This window comes from Eumetopias jubatus, unplaced genomic scaffold, assembly GCF_037043125.1.
Source record: "Eumetopias jubatus isolate StellerSeaLion01/CBP00866 unplaced genomic scaffold, mEumJub1_p1.0 scaffold_7, whole genome shotgun sequence".
NCBI classification, from domain to species: Eukaryota; Metazoa; Chordata; class Mammalia; order Carnivora; family Otariidae; genus Eumetopias; species Eumetopias jubatus.
This window is the reverse complement of record NW_028274813.1, coordinates 17,186,503-17,192,006: the sequence shown is the minus strand read 5'-3', so window position 1 is coordinate 17,192,006 and position 5,504 is coordinate 17,186,503. Positions and strand designations below refer to the sequence as shown.

The 5,504-nt window shown below is 37.1% G+C and overlaps 1 pseudogene; it reads right to left on the bottom strand.

Annotated features, from left to right (window-relative positions):
- Positions 1–4,121: 4,121 nt before the first annotated feature.
- LOC114209776 (large ribosomal subunit protein uL11 pseudogene) lies at positions 4,122–4,463 on the bottom strand (annotated as a pseudogene).
- Between the last annotated feature and the right edge of the window lie 1,041 nt (positions 4,464–5,504).

The window sequence follows — 5,504 nt, the reverse complement described above, 5'->3', positions numbered from 1 at the left end:
TGTGTCACCAAAGGCAAATTACTTAAGTTCTCATGTCTCTGTTCTTCATCTGTAAAATGGAGAGAATACGACTACTTTCCTCATGAATTTATTATGAAAATTCAATAAATTGATACAAAGAAAGCACTTACAAAGGTGCCTAGAAAAAGGCAAGAGGTCACAAATGTTACTATATTGGGATTTGAAATAAGAAGTTGGTTATCAGGAGCATGAAAATCATACAATGCAGAAACCATGACTCCAGTTTCTAAGTGAATCCAGTGGTGACTCATAGTCATGTTCTATGGCTGTGTCCATACAAGCCTCTCCTTTGACAGCGAGGTGATGTGAGTGCTCTGGGCAGAGGTGATTCTGCTGCTGTTCCTGTCCAACTGTCTGATTTACCAGTTCTCTACTCTCACTCAAGTCACATGTGGTGTTCACGCTCTCTGCTTTAACACAGCATCTGCTTATGAAAACATTACTGCCCAGCCTGCACAACTTTATAAAAGCCCCTCTTTTATGGTCTCTGTTCCCTGTGCTGTTTTACTGGGCACATTTCACTCCATTTTCTGGAGAAGATGATTTGTTTTTCTTTTACAATGGTCTTTTCCGGTCCTGCTCTGTGTCTCACTCCTTCCTCCATGGCATAATTTCCTGTGCCTGAACTTTAAATAGTTCCTCTGACATGTGTGCCCTGTGTACTTTCCGCAGATGCCCGTCGTGACATTTGCTCTATGTCACTGGTTAAATCATCTCATCATTCAACAAATACTTATTAAATAACACTATATGCCAGGCCTTGTCCCTGCCTTTTGAGGTTAGTGCTGAGAGAAAGAAGACAAATATCAAATTAAAAAATGCATAAACATGTATTTAAGGGAAAAACACAGGACTATAGGAAATTATAATGGGGAAATCTAATTTAGGTAGAGTTGAGTGTGGTCAAGGGCGGATGTTCTCAGGACGTGTGGTCTGAGGTGTCTCTGAGAGGGTTGAGTTAAAATGTCATGGAAGTAACTGGATATAAATTTGAAAATTTTGAAGATGATGCTTACAGCCACATAATTGAATGGGATGACTTTGAGAGGTGGAGAGTGAGGAGAGTGCCCAGAGCTTAGCTCTGAGGAATTCCAGTATTTAAATGTTGAGTGGAGAAAGAAGACCCTGAATAGGCAACTGAGATAGAAAATAGATATGTACATAACTGAGGAGTATCTTTTTCCATTAGTCATAAAAGAAGCTCTTCTGGGAAGGAGTTAATTATCAATCTTGTATCTACCGAGAACACTAGTTGGGTGAGGAGAGAAAAGGGGCATATAGTAATAGAGAGTTCACTAATGGCCTTTGCAAAAAGTTTTAATGGAGGAATGGAGACGGATGCCAGACAAGAGAGCAGACTTGGGAAGGAAAAAAAAAAAAAAGGTTTAGAAAAGTGTGGAAGGGAATGCCAGGTGCCACCTTCCTAGCTCCTCTTCTTCCTGCAAAATTAAACCCTGAAATTTTGCAAATCCCATGGTTACTTGGAATATAGGACCTTCTCCATCCCCCTCTTCCCCTTAGTAACTAACATCTGGCACTTGAGTTATAAAAGGATGTGTTGGATGGGCAGGAAGTCTTCTTAAAAGAGTGCTGCCACACACCCATTGGTATCCTCCTTCTTTGTCCTGTCTTCCTTCCTGTGTCCTGGAACGAAACACAATGGCTGAAGCTTCAGCTGCTATTTTTAGCCAAGCTGATGAGTGCTACTCATCAGCTTGGCTGATGTCACTGCAGTAAATTGGAAGGACCCAATTTGTTGATGTCACTGCAGTAAATTGGAAGGACCCAATTTGTTACCAAATCACTGAGCTGCAGTACCAGTCCCAGGTTATCAGCTTTCAGATTTCATTTCAAAAGACAGAAGTAAATTTCTGGTAAACAACTTTTCTTTTAGGTTTTATATCTTAGAAACCTGAGCTTAATTACAACTGAAAGAAGATACCTAGCTGTAAAGAGGAACAAAAAAATTATGCAATAAAATTTTTCAATGTATCAATGTATTTAAATGCAGAAAGAAAACACTAAGGTAAGAGTTCAAAGATAAAGAGGAGTGCATTCCTTAAAATAAATATACAAATAGATAAATGACAGATGATGGTGATGATGCAGGTTATTATTGGAGACAACAGCATGTATTCTAACTAAACAAAGATAAATGTATAGAAATACATTTAACACGATGGATGGATAGTTAGATAGATGATAGATAGATGATAGATGATAGATAGATGATAGATAGATAATAGATAGATAGATAGACAGATAGGAAGGACCTGGAATCCAGAGAAAGGATAAAGGAGTGGTCTTAAGAAGGGATAGAGATCATTACTTAAGGATAATGGAAGAAGTAAATATTATGAGTTCAGAAACAAGCAGGATTGTAAATTCGATGGTTGGAAAACAAAAGAGTTCTAATTTGATAGATTTTAAGTTTTTAGTGAAGATATTTAACTGATTGAACAAAGCAAGAGAAATTTGATGAGAGTGAACTAGGCATGAAATTGTTAGGGCAATTCCACTCTGAAGCATATATACAGAAGAAACGCTTACAAGTGAGGAAAGAAAAAATGAAAGAATGCTCAATGAGAGCATTCTGTTAACTCCCTGTTTTATGAATTTCTGATGGGGTTATCTTCTCCAAATAGTCTCCATAGCTTGTGAAAAAATATTTATTTTCTGTTAGGAAATAGATCAAATTAAAGGAAAGTCTGAATTTCTGGTCAATCAATCCCCCCAAGAAATGAAAGTTTTCCTCTGTTATACTCCAGGTATCTTTACTTTCCAAACAATGTTGATAGGCCAATCATTTCCTGGAATAGCATAGCATGGACAAAAAGTAGATGACTACTGTTTACTTTTATTTACTGCTATTCATATAGATTACATGGACCAAAAAAAAAAAAAAAAAAAAACCCTTAGGTTACATTTTGAATGAGTACTAAAATACTAGAAAAATGATATTTTTTTAGGTGAAATTAATCACATTGTCCAAATATAAAAATGTTGAAAAATTAGAAAACAATCTTATATTCAGAGATTAAGAAAATATCTTATAACCTCTTTATATGATCTTTGATAATGAGAAAAACGTAATGAATACCTTGGCTGCCTTTCCACTGATAACTACAAAATGGTAAGTGACTCATTGGCTGAGATAGTGGTTTCTGTTTCCCTTGAATTGAATCACTCCTTAGGCCACAAACCTATGTTCTGCATATACTGTTCTTAAATTATTCTTAGTAATGTCAGCATCCCATGTAATATCAAGAGTTTTGACTCATAAGAAGGGTCAGGGAAAATGAAGTAGGTTGATCATAATGTTCTCTTTTAAGTCTTTAATAAATATAAATTGTGAACAGGTGCTTCAATTTTTAGTTAGGTTCAATTTATTTTCAGTAGGTATAGTATTACCTTAGTATTTACGATTACTGAAAATAAAAGAATATTAAGTAGAGTAAGGAAAATATTCCAATAATTAGGCACTTAGAGCAGACTCTTTGGTACCTGTACTATTTAAAATGCTAGAATTTTAGAAGGAAAACTAAGATAATATGAGAATTTCATATTTCAGAAGGGTTCACCCTGGAGGTTTCAATCTAGCTGTGACTCAGTTTTCCAAGATAGCATTAAATGGTCTTCATCTTTGCAGGCCCTGAAATTTAGTTGTGTCAGTTCAATCAAGGGTGATAAATCCTGGGTAATTAAGTTAGCCAAATCATATCAGTGAGATATTCTTTAATAGAATGTTTTTTTTATAAAACATACAAAGTTCCCTAAATTATTACCACCATAAGAAAAGGCAGATATTGGCAACTGCCATGTGTCTTGTGTGGCTAACATTCTGATTTTATGAAAGAATACATTTTTTCCACAAGTGAGCAGGTATGTCTTTTTTTGGGGGGGGGTTGTCAAATGATCCTTTATTGAAACAATTTCCTTTGTAGTTAACTAGTCGGGCATTCCAGCACACCACTGTTGATGTCATCTATGATGTCATGAGGGTGGCGGTCATCTACATTGCAGCCCTCGGACTGGGCAGTCCCCAGGATCTCTTTAATGGTTCCAGAGAGTTCTCTGGCTAAAGATCGGTGTTGCATCTGTCAGGCAATATTGACAATCTCATCAAAAGTGATATTTTCACTGTGCTTAATGTTTTTCTGCTTCTTTCTGTCTCTTGGTGATTCCTTGAGGGCTTTGATAATCAGGGCAGAGGCAGAAGGTACCACTTCAATCTGGGCCTGTCTGTTCTGAATGGCCAGTTTCATTGTAATCCTTAGACCCTTCCAGTCACCCGTTGCCTTGGCAATGTCATCACCAACCTTTTTTGGAGACAGACCCAGCGGGCCGATCTTCGGGGCCAGGGCAGACGTGGCACCGACTTCGCCACCGGTGCACCTCAGGTACACAACTTTGATCTCGTTGGGGTCGAACTTAGGCAGCATGGCGGAGGTGGCTGGTGTCGGATGAACCCGGATTTAGGACGACTGAAGAAAGTTGCACCTTTGCCTCCCCGAGCCGAAAGCCAAAAAGCGAGCAGTTATGTCTTAACAGTTCTGATAAGCCATCATCGGGCCAGTGCTCATTTATGGTAATGTCTGTACGTCATCTCTTACACTAATGTCTTAACCTATTAGACTTGATATCTGAATCAGTTTTCCAACTTATTCATATACTTATTCATACTATTTTTTAAGCAAATCACTGCCTTAGGTTCTGGGGACTGTGAAAAATTGGACAGCAATACTACCTAAAATGAGAGATGCTTCATTGACAATATTTTTTTTTTTCCAAAACTACAAAACAGAATAGATTTCCTTGAATAGAAATAGTTGGGGAAGTCTTTCCATTAAGTCATTCAGCAATCAATGTTGAGGACCTACTATAGCCTCAACATTGATTGATTGAGGTAGCAAAACAGGGTAAGATATGGCAATTGGGAAGAATTTTCAGTTTCTTTTTTTACAGAGATCTTACCAATCAATGGACCTAGAATATGGTAGCCTGGCCCTTTTTTTGGTGTTCAATATTGGTTGAATAAATTAGTGAATGTCCAAATGTCAGTCATGTTGAACCTGGTTCTAAAGCCAAGATTTTTGTTTAAACCTAAGGATATGGTCCTATATTTGTAACTTTGAAAAAAATGGCATGACCTCTGTAAATTAGTTAGCTAGTGTCTGGCATTTAATAGGAACTCCTGCTCATAGCCTTCTTTTTCCATAGCAAATACAATAGAAATAATCAATATATAGTTAACACGATGAACCTGGCTAAGGATAGGTAAAGATAGGAAAGGGAGGGACTTGAAATATATTTTAGAAGTACAAAATGTGATGTAAATATCTAGTGTAATTTCAATGCTGTATTATTCTTGTCATTTATTAACTGGCACCTAAACCTCCAGCCTTATGTGCTGCCTTCCCCCACATATCATTTGTTTTTCAGTTATAGAAAAACACTTGAATCCTTGTGTACACCATATTCTT